The following is a 15,152-nucleotide window of genomic DNA, read 5'->3' as shown; positions in this document are numbered from 1 at the left end:
ACGATTCTGATCTCTTTTCAACAGCCTATTTTAAATTGCTAATAGGCTTCTCTGTTGATAGCTACATAAGCAAATGTGTTCATATTCAGAAAGCTATTCATTTCAGTGCCTGGTGTTTTATCAGTTCTCTCATTATTTAAAAACTTCAAAAATTATTTGTCTGCTGTTCTTCATCATTTGCAAGAAGAAAGGCATTCCTAATCTTATTTGCAAATGGGCACAGACAAACCTGAACAAAATCAAGCCTAGATATCAAGGATAGATATGCAAACTATTCATAACAGTTTACACTTTTCCTGCTCTTGTCATCAACCTTCTTGACTTCTGCTATCAAACTTCCACAAGCTTTACCTTTCATAGTAAAGGCCAGAAAGGGCAGAGTCACATACCAGGAATCTAATTTCTGCAAAGCAGTCAAAGATCAATCATTAGAATAATTGGAAGAATGAGATATTCTAATAAAGTTTAAAAGGAAGCTGAGATCAAAGAAAAAAAATATTTTTCTGCTGGTTTCAAAATAAGACAGGAAATACTCCTCCCATCCCCCTGGAGAAAAAGGTAGGAAAGGAAAACCGGAATATAAGTAAAGAGAATCCCAGAAGGGTGAGCACTATATGTATATAGGAAAGTGCGGGGGAGAACAAATGTGTTAGATAGCAATTTAAGCCAAAAGAGCAATTGGATAATACTGTAAAGAAGAGTAGCTTAATTAATAATTAATTTAAATATAAAAAGGGAAGTCGTGAAATTGAAATAATAAGCAGAATGGGTGTTTTAATTGTTAATAAATGGACTTAAAGTGAAAGAAGCTGGCAGATTCAGCAGACCCTGGCCAGAAGAACGGGAATGAGCAGAACTGGAGAAAACCAGAGCCAAAAACCAGCCTTCCTATGACTGTCAAGAGAACAAGGAGAAACCAGTACAAAGCAAGGACAGCTTGGGTTGTTCATACTGTATGTCATTGTTAAAAGGGTTTTCCATTAAGCTGTTGATTAGTATTGGTAGTAAACCTATATGCTATTCATTGCAGGAGACAGATTCTATTTTAGTTGAGTATTCCAGGGAGGAGCTTGAAATCAAGCCCCCAAGTCCCAGGCCTAGGTTTATTTCAAATAAAGTGCTTATTAGCAAGGGAGAGTCTATTAGCCCTTGTTTTAAAAGAGGAGCAATAACACTGATTCAGGTTCTTCAGCATTGATTATCTTGTTCTGTCTTTTTCCCCGTAAGAATACTCTCTTCTTAAGTCTGGATAGCCAAACACACAAACATTATTGATTTTCATTAATATAGAAAAAAATGATCAATTTCTATTTAATTTAATAAGTCTCTTTGTACTGGGAAAGGCAGAATGACAGAATGAGCTCTAAGCTCTGCTGGCCTTCCTGTCCCAGCACAAACTATCAGTTGACATTCTTGAAACCAGATCAGACAGAATAGCTTGTTCTGTACAGTACAGCCTTCTAAGCAGAAGAGCAGAAATATAGATGTCTGATGAAAAACTTATGCTAGACCAGCAGAAAATGCTGGATTAATTGACCAGTTCCATTTATGAAATAGGAAACAAAACTCTCATGGGATTTGTTGTTGAGCAGATACTATATTGATTGCACATCCATTGCTGTCCTTTCACGAACAGTTTGTCCTCCCTTTTAAGGCTGGATCTATTCTCAGTCTTGAAAATGGAAAAGGTGCTGCCTTCAGATATTTCTCTTCTCAGGGATATATACATACATATATATATGGTCTGTGAGTACAATACAGAAGCCTGATGATGGCAGATGAGATTCTGCTGAAACGTTGCTACAACTTTAAAAGCACAACTATAATGATATGGGAAAATACCCAAACAAAGCTGAATACCATACATACATACATACATACATACATACATACATACATACATATCAGCCATCAATTGATGTAGGAACTACATGAACAGACCATCCCCCCTGTGTTTTATGATTCCAAACACAGCTGACTAATGGCAACAGAACCGCAAGTTCAGGTGTGCCAACATGATAGAAACAGTGCATTTTGGAAATGTTACTTTAGCATCAGAGAAATCAATATGCGCCAGGCCTCCCGTTTCAGCACCAGAATTGGAACTTTATCAGAAGAACTGTGGCTTCCCAATCAGTCCCAGGTACAACCATTTTTCTAATAAAAATAGATAAGAGAATTTTGCTCTATTTTTTCCAATAGATTCACCAGTTTATGTGTATATACATATACTGCACTGTGTTATCAAGATTCTTGGTTCATTCCCACAATTAAGACTCTGAATGGGATATAATATTTAAAGATGTAATTATGAATTAAAAATTAAATTACATTGAATCATATCATGAATACATTTTGAGCTAATGTGAATCAAAAGCTGGCTGAAAACCAATTTAATAGAACTTCAAAACTATAGTCTGGGTATATGAATCTCAAGAAGAAGAAATGGAGATTCATCGCTAGAGACAAAGGGAAGTCAATTTAGGCAACCTAAATGTGCTCTTTGCTTTTTGCCCTTACCAAAGGCAATTGTCTAGATTAAACAGCAGCTACTTGTGAAATAAAGGACATAAAAGAAATTTAAATAAAAATAGCACAAAAGTAAAATTCTTAACTTCAAGCTTCTTTCTTTACCTCTTTCTCTTTTCATTTGTGACTGAAGAATGACTCATTGATGGGAGCAGTCATCTGAATTGAAGCTATATTATGAAATTCACATGCCCATATTCTAATTTAAGAGCAACATAAAATGCTTTACAATGAGATTCGTGGTGCTTTCCAGAAACTGTCCCACATCACTGATTCTCAGCTGTCACCTGGGCAGAGCTGACTTCCATAGTTAATTAGGATTAAAAAAGCTACGTTACAGTATTGGGGGGGGGGGGGCATTTGTATGCTTCTCTTCTCAAACGATCAAGGATTGTAACATACCGTAGTTATTATATACACCTTATGCACGGGTGGGATTCAAATTTTTTAACAACTGGTTCTGTGACCATGGTGAGGTGGGCGTGGCTTTTTTGCAGCAACACCCCCCACTCTGTTTCCTGGGGGGGGGGGTATTTTTGCACCCAGGAAATGTCCCTGAGGCCCAAAAAGGCAAAAAAAATGGAGGCATGTAGTACACTCCCTCCATGCACCCCTTTTTGCCTCCTGGGCCTCAGGGAAGCCTCCTGGGTAAAGCAGTAAAGACAGCGAGGGGAATCCCGGCACAGCCGATTGTCGGAACAGCTGATCATCAGGAGGAAAAGAAAAAAAAACCTTAATGAGTGACTGGGCAGGGGAGAGAGAATACAATCAGCGATGTCAGGCATATGCGCAATGTGGCGCTTGTGTGATAAGGACTGACTGGGCAAGGAGGGGAGGGGCAGACTCTACAGGTCATCTTTGTTTAGCAACTGTTGGCAATTACAACAGTGAAGAAAAAGTAACTTTATGACCAATCCTTGTATTTGCAACCTTTATAGTCTATAAAACAAAAGATGGCTGAAAGAATATCATAACCATAGTTTCACTTAACCATTTCAATTAATGACCAAGTTATGAGTCCCAGTTGTAGTTGCTAAATAAGGACTACCTGTATAATTTGCAGGTTTCTTTTCATACAATTCCTCCAAGAGTTCAACATTTATTGTTGTACACTGTCCAGAATCACTTTGTGTGAGCTGTGCTGCTATATAAATTTTATAAGTGAATAAATTAATAAAATATAATTTAAATAGTACTCCTTCCTCCATTTGTATTTACAACTATCCTGTGAAATAGGGATTGTTACACCGAGCATCCATGAGCCACGGTGGCACAGTGGTCAGAGTTCAGAAGTGCAGGCTACTTCTGCTGCCTGCCGGCTGCCTGCAATTTGGCAGTTCAAATCTCACCAGGCTCAAGGTTGACTCAGCCTTTCATCCTTCTGAGGTGGGTAAAATGAGGACCTAGATTGTTGGGGGCAATATGCTGACTCTGTAAAACCACTTAGAGAGGGCTGTAAAGCACTGTAAAGAGATATATAAGTCTAAGTGCTATTGCTATTGCTATCCATGGCTACATGTGGACTTGAATCAGAATTCCCTGGTCAAAGTTCAGCACCTTAAACATTATATCATATTAGGTTTAAATGTTTTTCAAGAACTGTTCACAATTTTTCCAAAAAAAATCTTCAAGACTTCTCTTTTTGAAATGATTCTTTTTCAGTCATTCATTTCCTAAAGAAAACTGTCAGTTTAGCTTCTATTCCAAATGATTGTTATAGCTTGTTATAAATCTGTAGAGAAATGTCTGTCATCTGTTTGCAATCTTCAGAAGCTTCTCCTTTAGTTGGGCTATATAGTGCCAATGTTTCTAACATAAGTCACTTATACGATTTCAGTACTTAAAACAACTAAACTATTATCATCCTTATATTAACTAGAGTTGCTTCCTGTTTTTGGGTCTATAACCAGCAAAAATTCCAACAGCAGTCTGTTAATGACATCAATATTTGTATACAAAATTGAAAACTACAGAAGTCAACTTGTCCTATTAGCAGAGTTCCTCAGAAACATTAATACTTTATTGATGTACTGAATGTACAAATAGCCAAAATGTTTGAATAGAATAGAATAACAACCCCCTATATCATTTCAGACAAATGGCTTAAAAATTTCCAGTGTTGGAGAATTCACAACTTCTGGAGGCAAGTTGTTCCACTGATTAATTGTTCTAACTGTCAGGAAATTTCTTCTTAGTTCCATGTTTCTCTCCTTGGTTAGTTTCCATCCACTGCTTCTTGTCCTGCCCTTAGGTGCTTGGAGAATAGCTTGACTCCTTCTTCTTTGTGGCAGCCCTGAGATATTGGAACACTGCTATCATGTCTCCCCTAGTCCTTTTTTTTATTAGACTAGACATACCCAGAATAGATTTGCAGTTGTTTGTCCCTTTTCTTTACTCCTCATTGTAAAGTTCTACTTTGCCTTGTTGCTGTTGTACTCTTGCATTGAGCTTTCTCTCAATTTATTTTCATTTTTTTACTTGTAATTTTGAAGATCTTGTTGATTTGGGATCCTGATTATAGATCTGTTTGTACTGCTGCATTTTTTTTGTTACCTGAGTGACTAGAGTTATTTCCATTTGACCACAACTCAGTTCCTGGTTTACCAATTTTTTCCTTATTATCTGAAAAACGGATTAAAAGGAAAAATGCTAGAAAGCTACTTTCTAAGTATCATACAATAAACCTCTCATTTTATAAATTACATTTAGCTTTTAATTTATAGATATTTAAAATTACCTATTTCCAGATCAAACTTGAAAAATAAAACAAAAAGATAACTAAAAAAGTAACAAGCGAACAAGCTACCCATTATATCTCTTCATAACTGACAAAGCTGGTTTGAAAATGTTTATGTCCCCATGGGACACAATTATAATAGAGTCCTTAAAGTTTGCAAAATGTTCTAAAGGACTTTTATGAACTCTGTCTTTATCCCCCCATTTGCTTCTATAAATAAATGAATTAATTAGCTAAGCTAATATTTTCCTAACATCTAGAGGAGAAATAGGACAAGTGAATTTTAGAACATTAAAAAAAATCTAGGTCTGAGGTAGCTGAATTTTTTAAAGCAACCAACTTTCTTCCCTCCTCTTCCCCAATTATGTACAGTTTTAAACCCAGGACCATTACAGCTAATCTAGGGTAGGAAAAAAAGCTAGTCCTTTATGGAGCTGAATTGGTGTCACAAAGTTACAGAAACACATTGACATAATTTGCTCAAGTACTGTTATTAATACTCAATTATTATGGTTGTACAAAGCATTTGGAAAGAAGTTGTGCAATGCACAAGAGGACAACTTATTTCTCTTCAGTTTATTAATGTAATGCATATTTTGTCAGACTCATAGAGTTGCTAAAGAACCATTCATGGTTGTGTCTATTTTTAGAAAAGACATACCTGCTTTAATGATTCCAGGAGAAGTGCTTTGTTCATGTTTCAGTGGATTATAATTCTTTCATATGCTTGCTGCAGGCCTAATTGTCATAATAGTAGATATTCAGATTTTTCATCAGATAACTATGTCACTACATAGCAAAGAGCACTTGTAGATGGCTTGAAATGAACATACATATCACATTCTATCCATATCAACATTCTCCAAGCAATCCCATCATTATTCAGTAGTAGTACCATTTCAAAAATATTCAGTGTTTCAGAATAGTTTCTTAAAATGTAAAAACTACTTTGGAGGTAATACTTGTATGTAAAATGATAAAGGAGTCCCTGCAGATTTTACTCTCCTAGTCATTGCTAGGTGGGCAGCGCTCATCTCTGTTTCAAGGCCATTGACGTTTCCATGGTCATGTGGCCAGCATGTTGTCGTGGAATGCTGTTATCTTCCCACAGTGGTACCTATTTATCTACTTGCATTTGCATGCTTTCAAACTACTAGGTTGGCAGGAATTGTGCTGAGGACGGGATGATGGGATGGTGCTCAAGTCTTTTCAGCGAACAAGCCTAGCATTTTAACCTCTGAGCCACTCCACCATTCACTACTTTTGTGTACTACATTACCTTTGGGAAAGTATCAAAGATAATGTTATTATGGTTGGTTGTACCAACCATGCCAGATGTTTAGCTTGGATTAGACATTTTTATCCATCTATCAAATCTTTTCCAAGGACCTGGGATAAGCAAATGCTGTTGTTTGGTGATGTTAGAGGTATCGCCACAGGATGTAACCTGTTCCAAATAAAGCTGAATTTTGCAGTTGACTGCTAATGATCTTGTCAATGCCAGTGGTGTTCAAGTGGTGCTACATTTGTTTTGGGACTGCACTCAAGGTGCTTATCGTTATTGGTATAATCTTTGTTTTATTTTGCCACAGTCATTCTACTTCTTTTTGCATTTGCATTTTGTGATTTGTCCAGTTCTCTTCTCTTCTGTTGTCTCCAGATAGTGCCACATTCACTATTCAGACTTTTTTTTTCTTATCAACAGTTGTTAAGTCTAAGGTGTTGTGTGGCAAATACTTGTCTGTTTGAATTCTACAGTCCCGGAGCTTCTTCATTTTCTATGATTTTGTCTATCTGGTCCCAGAAGTCATTGCTTGCAAGCAAATGGTATTTCTTGTAGACATTTCAATGCACTATTGTTGCTACTTTGTCATGTCATTATTTATAATCAGTCTTGTGATCTTATTGCAGCAGCTTGCTTATTTTAATTAATTGTCTTTTGAAATATCAGAAACACTTCCATATAGCTGATGCCATTAATACTCTGTATTTGCATTAAGAACATAACACAGCAAAATGGTTGCCAGCTCAATCTTTCCAATGTGGCGCTCTCTCTCTCAATCATTTCTCATTGTCTCATGACCTCCTGAGCACTCAGTTGTTAAGGCAATAAAAATACCATGTTTATTAATCAAAATACAGTGTGTTGCATATATTGGTGAATACTACAGTAAAAGATGGAACTCCACCCTCTTGACTAATTAGCTTGCAAGAACCAAAAGAAAAATATAGTCCACTGCAAAAATATCTGCAGAGTCCACTCCTTCTATTAAGTATTGCTTTGGTCCAGGTCAGGTTTAGTCCAAAATCTTTATTACTTTGTCTTCTAATAAGATAAGAATGTTAAATACCCTAGTCTGTATTCTACATATTTTACATGCTACTTGGAAGTTATCCTAAATGTCAGACTGTAGTTTTACCTGCAATTGTATGAAAAGAATTTGCAGAGCTATAAAGTAGAAGTCTTCCTTATTTGGATGAAAGACCTTCCCCAATAAACATGACCCACCAACCACCATACCATTTAGTGGGTAGCTCAGTATGACTTATTATTAAAATTTTATTAGTTTATGGAAACATGTCATTTTCTTTGTCTAGTGGACTAATATAGTTGCTATCCCAAATGTCACTAAAAATTATAGTATTGTATCTAGCTATCCGTTTTTCTCCATAATCTCTAAAGGAACTTCTCTCAGTAATAGTCTTGACATTTGGGGTAGCAACTATATTAATAGTCAAGGTTAAAAAATGTAGAACACTGTGAAACAGAGTTCTTCTGCAACATTGCCCCCTCCAGATACTGCACGATGGTGAAGTAACTCCATCATTTCAAATCTTTATGGAATAGCGTTGTCATGTTGGGGATAATATCCCAATACATCTAGAAAATGCAGTGTACTGGGAAAAGTTGTCCCCAAGGAGAAAGAGAAATTTAACATTTAATTGACACATTATGCAGTCATGTGTTTATGGTATTTTCTAGATTAGCCTCCATTTGAGAATATTATTATTTGGAATTCTTTTAAACGTAGCTTTTTGTTTAGAATATTTTCTTTTTTTTACCTCCCACAACATAATATGTGAAGATTTCCCTTACTAAATTGGTTCCACCCACATAAACTCTGAAGGAAAGTCCCTTGTTCGCTTGAGGTTTTCTAGCACATCTCCCCCCCCACAAGAAATCCAGCTTAATGATGCTCTTTTTAAGCAATTTAGTGCTTCATAATAATTCCAAGACAATTTTTTTGATAAAGTTGATGTTTCATTCTCTTCAGACTACCTACTGTATGTTTCTATGGAAACAGACACATTTCAATGATCAAATTCCTGTCATATGGACTGGACTGTTCCTGAATGCTGAGTCACACATGGCAGTATATTAAAAGATGATAGTAAAAATGGAATAAATTCTAAGAGAGCTTAGGAAAAAGAATTTCATTCATAAAAGCAGAATTTCTACACGAAAGTTCTTTAACTTCTCAGATCAAATGCCAATTCCAGAACATCATGAACTCCTGTCCTCCCAGCATTGAAGATTTACCCCTGGAAACTATTCAATTTTCCCAGAATCGAATAGTCCAATGCCTATTTCTTCATCTGATTGTGATTCTGTCAAAGGAAACAAAAGAGAAATAAGACTAAAATTTACATCTTTTTAAAACAGTCACTATTTTGTACCTCTTTTCCAGGTACGTTTTGCAAGAGATATATATCTTTTTATTATACATCTTTCTCTTGCCATTTTTTTTTGTTGAAAATCATATTAAGAATTTTAAAATTGCAGATTTTATTGCGTCAGGACATACTGGTTTGCACACAAAATCAGGAGGTATAAAGATCACAGCTCATAAAAAATAAATTCTGGTAAACTAAAATTTGGACCAAGCAGCAGAACCTTAAACTGTGTACTGAGAGCCAATGAAATTGATATAAGAACATTATTTGTAAGAAATTCAGAAAGTAATAGCTGAAAATTGCCTTTAGTCTCTTGCATGCTTGTGTAACATACCCACATATACATACATAGAAAGAATACTTTTTACTTCTTCTGATAAGGATTTTTAATGAACGTAATTCTGATTAAGGCAATTGCAGAATTATCTTAATTTTATTGTAGAGTCAAAATAAAGACTCATATTTCATGAGTCTGAGAATCTTGAACCAAACACATTTCCAAATTACAATAAAATACCCACTTAGAATTTTAGTGAATGGTACATCAAGTTGTTCCACATTTGATTCCATGAAAATGCTGGTATTGTTGTTGAGTCAAAGTAGGGTAGTATTATTAGCAAATGCTTTGAATGCTCAAATAATGAATTGTTTTCATGGCAACTTATATAAATATGAATAAAACATATACATCCAATAAAAATCTAGAAATGTAAGATAAGTTACTAGGATACTTGGCATAGGACTGTGACATACTTGACTGTGGTGCGTTAACTACAGAACACTCCCCAGCAATTTGTCAAACTAAAGAGTTCTAGTTTCTTATGTCACCCTGATTCTTGTTTATTTACATTTATTATTGAACACTGAAATAATAGCTACCTTTTCATATATTTATATTAGAACTGTTATAGGGCAACAATAAAATTAGTTCTGATGCCACAGTAACTTACGTTGCTCATCTTTCTATACAGTATCAAAATATCGCATTGCTGGTTTTTCATTTTATAGAGGATTAGATTTTACAACCCTTAGTAAGATGTGAAAATATCTTCAGCATGATAACAATAACCTAGGATGACAAATCATGACTGCAAATACTACAATAATTTTTTAATCAATCTATTTTTAACTTAATTAGCAATGTACAATATATTAACATAAATCATGGCAACATATTTTAATTACTTTAATCATGGTACAGTAAAGGAAACCTTATCTAAATTGGGTAGAACTCAAATAAATGGACTACAGTAGTTTTTTAATAGCTGCTTTGGTTTTAGAAGATTTAGAAAGTTTTTGGAATGCTACTATTAGGGGGAGAAAGTACAGTATTAAAAATAGCTTTTTCCTATTCTAATATTTTAATACAGACTTATGCACCTTATTATGTATTTATTCAATTTAGATCCTCTTTATTCTACTAAGTACTCAAGGCCCTAACTAAAAATTAAATAGTTTCCATTGGTATCGGTGGAGTGCACACAAATACTTTAGTATCTTAAAAGGGTGATTGGACTTGATAATATGTAAATCAAAAATTCAGTAAAAATTGATACTAAAATAAAATTTCTTGGTTCACCAATACCTTAATTTAAACATATTTATTTTTCTTGCTTAAATAAATATTGAAACATAATAAAAATTCACTCTTAATGTATTGATGGAATCAGTTATTTAACAACAAGGTCATCAACAACACATATCATTTTAAGGAAGAGTTCCATTTAAAATCAAAGTAAGATACACAATTTTATTTGTGGTTAATGGACTGTACGTACCAAGTACTTTGGTAAAAATAAATAATAATGGTAATTCAAAACACATTAAAATGGTGAAGGAGGAAATGGGTCTGCAACTTGCTATATTATAATCTTGGAATTCAATAGGACTTGCATAGGAGTAGAAATATATAGCATAGTGTAGTTAATTGATTTAAGTAACCAGATATAGATATGTACATCAACCTTAGCACACTACATTTAATGTTTGAATTGAAAAGCCTCAAAAGAAAAGTGGATAAATCACCAATATCACTATTTTCGTGCTTTCTTCTGTTGATGCCTTCATATAGTTCAAATTTAGGACATCAGATTCTTTGGAACAAAAGCCAAAATAATCTGTCAGTGTAAAATATTATATGTAATTTTATTCATCTATTCATCACCTGCTTTCAGGTTCAACAGAGGACAGGATTGCCCCTACTTGTACACGACAGTATTTTAGATAATTGTGTGACTGCTATCAGATTTTCCTCCAGTTCTCCCTGGAAGCTAAACACATCCAACTTTTTTAGCTCTTTGTCAAAAGATTTAATTTACAAACCCTCCAGTAGTTTGGTAGTTCTCCTCTGAACTGGTCCCAGCTTCTACATCTCCCTTTAATGTACATCACTCAGAACTGGACAGAGTAGAATTAATTAAATTGGAAAGCCATTTAAGACTTGGAGTCTCACCCCTTGCTCAATGAATCCACCAAATTCCCAGCTCCCTTGTGATGACCCAGGGTGGGATACAAAAACAACAAAGTCACAAAAACAGATGAAGTCCCTTTAATTCCTTCAACTTGGCTTTAAAGGTCCAGTTATCATTGAATGGAAAAAAAACCCTCTCCCACAAACAATTGCAAAAAGGAAGAACTTCCATTCAAACTCAAAATACATATAAATTATAAATAGAAAAAAACAACACAATCCACACTGAGTAATTAATGAGACAAGGCAGGATAACGGACAGACTATAAATATTTTCACACTTTGAAAATATTTTATTTTCCCACTGGCCCATAAGCAGTTTGTCCTTTTAAACAGTCCTCAGAGCTGCAGCCCATGAAGGGGATCAAGGCCCTTTCCTCCCCCATAGACCATACCATTCACGTTTCTCCCTTATCTGCTCCTCCCTGCGTGCCCTACTGTGAAGAGGGGATGGGCCTGGGTATTCCTCTGAATGCCCAGCCTGCCTATGCCCTTCCCCAGTTTCCTCCACAACCTCCGGAGCCACACTCCGACTCCCTATTGACTGTTCTTCCGCTCCCTCGGAGTCAGATTCTAACAGGAGCATGACACCCCTCCCCCAAGCCAGTTAAGAGATAGATGAGTAAGACTGGCCTTAGCTAATACATTCTATTAATAACTGTCAATCTTGTTTAAAAATGTGATTCTATCACAAATATAATTCTCATTGAAAATATTTGCAATGGACACTTTATCTAGAATCCATAAGAATGTGTATTTTTATTAATGACATGTTTTACATTTCCACTACAACAGTATCTGCAACACATTATTTTTAATGAAAAATTTTCCAAATCCTATAACTCCAGACAAAATAATGAGAACTAGTAATCATTATAGGAGACGTGGGTGATGGAAGGAACTGAATTATAAGAACATTATTTGTGGGAACTGATAACATATTGTCCTCCCCCCAAAAAACAACAATATTCATTGAGAATGAACACTGAACAGTTATTTTAATTTATATGACACAAAAAAGAAAGGACTTTTAGATGAACCTTCATCACTATATAAAAACATAACTCAAACATATACAAAGTATCTTTATACTGTATATGTGTCTGTAAAAAACAAAACAACTGAAAATATAAAGATAAATTTCATGCATTGGTAGTCAGAATGAAAATCTACTATAGAATTGGCAAACAAAGAGACAATAGGAAATTGGTTGTACCAATGCCTGTAGACTCTTAATGTTAAACATGGGAGACCAAAAACAGCTGAATTAGACAGGGACAATGACTGCCCTTAACTAGTACTGACAATGCTGCTTCTTTCAGTTTATCAAATATGCTTTTAAAAAGTGCACATCAAAACTATAGCTCTTTTGAATACAGTAATAGATAAGCAAACCAACTTTGTCAAGGGCAATTTGTGTGTAATGATTTCAGCAGTAAAGTACTTTACTTCTGTGCAATTTCCTTACCTCCCTTTAGTTCCTAGTTCAGAGTAAGGCAGCATTCTAACAATTTAAATCCTTCCACCAATTCACTAACCATTCTTTGACTATTTGCTCCCGAATGTTCTATGAGTAATTAATACTGGTTTTTCATCCACATCTCTTACTGCTATTACAGGACTAAATAAAAGAGATATGATGCGGTTAATATTCAGTACATAAAATCAAATAAAGTGAAGGTTGGTTTGCTGCATCTTAAACTGCTATGATTATGATGGTTGATAATAGTATCTGGAAAATTAGTTTTCTGAAATATCTCTGTGAGTCATGGTAGCCCTATCATCCATTATTTAAATGGCAGTACATGCCTAGAGAAAGAGTTTGGCTTCTCAGTTATAATCTCTAAATCCTTTCCACTTGGAAGAAGACAGTGTAGTTTTGATTTAGCTAATATTGAGGAATTGCAACACTACCTCTAATTGAACCCAAGGAAGTCAAGTATACAGCTGATTATAGTATATCTCTTCCTTTATAGTCAGTGTTGTTTTTCTTGCAGATGGTTCCGGAGATTGTAAAATGAGTGAAACTTGATGACATTATGTAAATTAAAGCCAAATGCTTTAACTGGAAAATGATTAGTTATGCCAAGGCTTACTCAATGAATAAAGGTTCCTGCCTACATCCTTCTTGCCTTGGGTTGAGACTGATATTCATTGAAGACATGTCCATACCACAAAACTTCCACATCAGTGGCAACTGCCAACGCTAGCTGATGCTAGAAAATGGATCAACCTTCCATATAATTGACAATTCAATCCTTCATGGAGCAAAGGCTCAAGTGAGTAAGTGATTGAATGGTTTGCAATTGTCCTGCTGCAACTTGGCAGTGCTGCAGTACCCCCTGCTTCCCCCCCAAAATTTTCTGATCATGTAACCCTGTGCCTCTGTGACCTGAGAAACTAGAACTTCATTAACACATAATATTTTAAATTACCCTGCTCACTTCAATTCTATATTTGTGTTTCAGAAAATCAGACTAAATTGTTATATTTTATGAGTTTTTTTTCTTAAAAAGTTTTCACCAAGGGGGGAAATTAAATCAATAAGCTATGATATCTTACCTGCAAAATTCCAGATGGCCATTAGATAGCAGAAAATAAATCATGTTTTCTTTTAGTGGTTAACTGAGTTTTAAATAATATGAGCTTTTTGAGAATGTTGTTTCTTGGTTCTGTCAGAGCAGGTCAGAAATGATTAAATCCCAGAACTCTACATAAATGTTTGGTTAGTTGTGATGAAATAAAAAAACTGATAACCAGCTAGCTGTTAAATAATAAATTTTGACTGATCAGTGGTGGTGGGAAACAATTACACTTCAATGTCAGCAATGAAGTAAAGCAGTTGTCCTAAAACTTTCAAGCAAAGTATCAAACTAAAAGAAAATTGAATAGACACTGCTGAAGTTAAATAATATCAACACCATGTTGTACAATGATAAGAAAACAGAACAATGAGCTGGAAATAGTTCTCCCATTGTAAGTAGTCTTGAAAAATATTTTCATTATCTTTACAATTTTGTTGCAGGAAATAAATTAGGATAGCATTATTTTTCTGGGGACATTAATAAAACTGTTCTGTGGCTTCTGTAAATCCGGCTTTTATTATGAAAATTATAGTTGGATTTACTGTAAAAAAAATCTTCAATCACAGAAGATATATCTCAAAGAAATGAAATAGTTAACTACATCTTTGCTAGCAATATTCAGAGCTCTAAACTTTTTTCAGTTCCATGGAGGAAAATCCTTCCATTCTGTCACATATAATAACTTCAGCTGAGTATGGTTCAGCTCCTTTAAGATTTATTCCACTGTAAAATTTGCAACTGGTCCCTTGATATTCTTTTTGACATATCTATACTAGTAGTGAAGTAGGTACCACCCTAATTATCTGGAAGGTAGGAACAAATGACCTATTCATTTTCAATCCACTATGAATGCTATGTGATTAAATGAATACAGTAGAATTGAGTTCATTCAGTCCTTACAAATCTTAGAGGATCTTTGTGTCATCTGCATTTCTCCCCCAGCTAATAATACAATACTATGCACAATTTGAAGACTTGATATCCATATTATACTTTTCCATTTTTAACTGCAGTGAAAGAAAGGGCAATGCTAACTATTCTCTATCTCCATTTTTTTATTCATCAATCATTTTCTATACTTACTTGTCCAGTATACCAGATATCTTGTTCAATATAGTAGTTGTGGAGTGGGCAAGCCCAAGCCGGAGAAAACATG

The 15,152-nt window shown here is 34.9% G+C and overlaps 1 protein-coding gene across 7 annotated transcripts in view; it reads right to left on the bottom strand.

Moving 5' to 3' along the window:
* LRRN2 (leucine rich repeat neuronal 2) overlaps window positions 1–15,152 on the bottom strand; it is a 150,071-nt gene that overhangs the window by 78,823 nt on the left and 56,096 nt on the right. The window contains exon 4 of one of the 7 annotated variants that reach the window (XR_015742820.1): window positions 7,966–8,875. The exons of the other annotated variants lie outside the window; for them this stretch is intronic. The gene's annotated coding sequence lies outside the window, so the exon portion shown is untranslated. Of the gene's footprint in view, window positions 1–7,965; window positions 8,876–15,152 lie in introns of those variants that run through there. 7 annotated transcript variants of the gene reach the window in all.

Source organism: Pseudonaja textilis, chromosome 3 (genome assembly GCF_049901715.1).
Source record: "Pseudonaja textilis isolate UNSWEBS1 chromosome 3, rPseTex1.2, whole genome shotgun sequence".
Classification (NCBI taxonomy): Eukaryota; Metazoa; Chordata; class Lepidosauria; order Squamata; family Elapidae; genus Pseudonaja; species Pseudonaja textilis.
The sequence above is the reverse complement of the archived record's forward strand: the minus strand, read 5'-3'. Positions and strand labels throughout refer to the sequence as shown.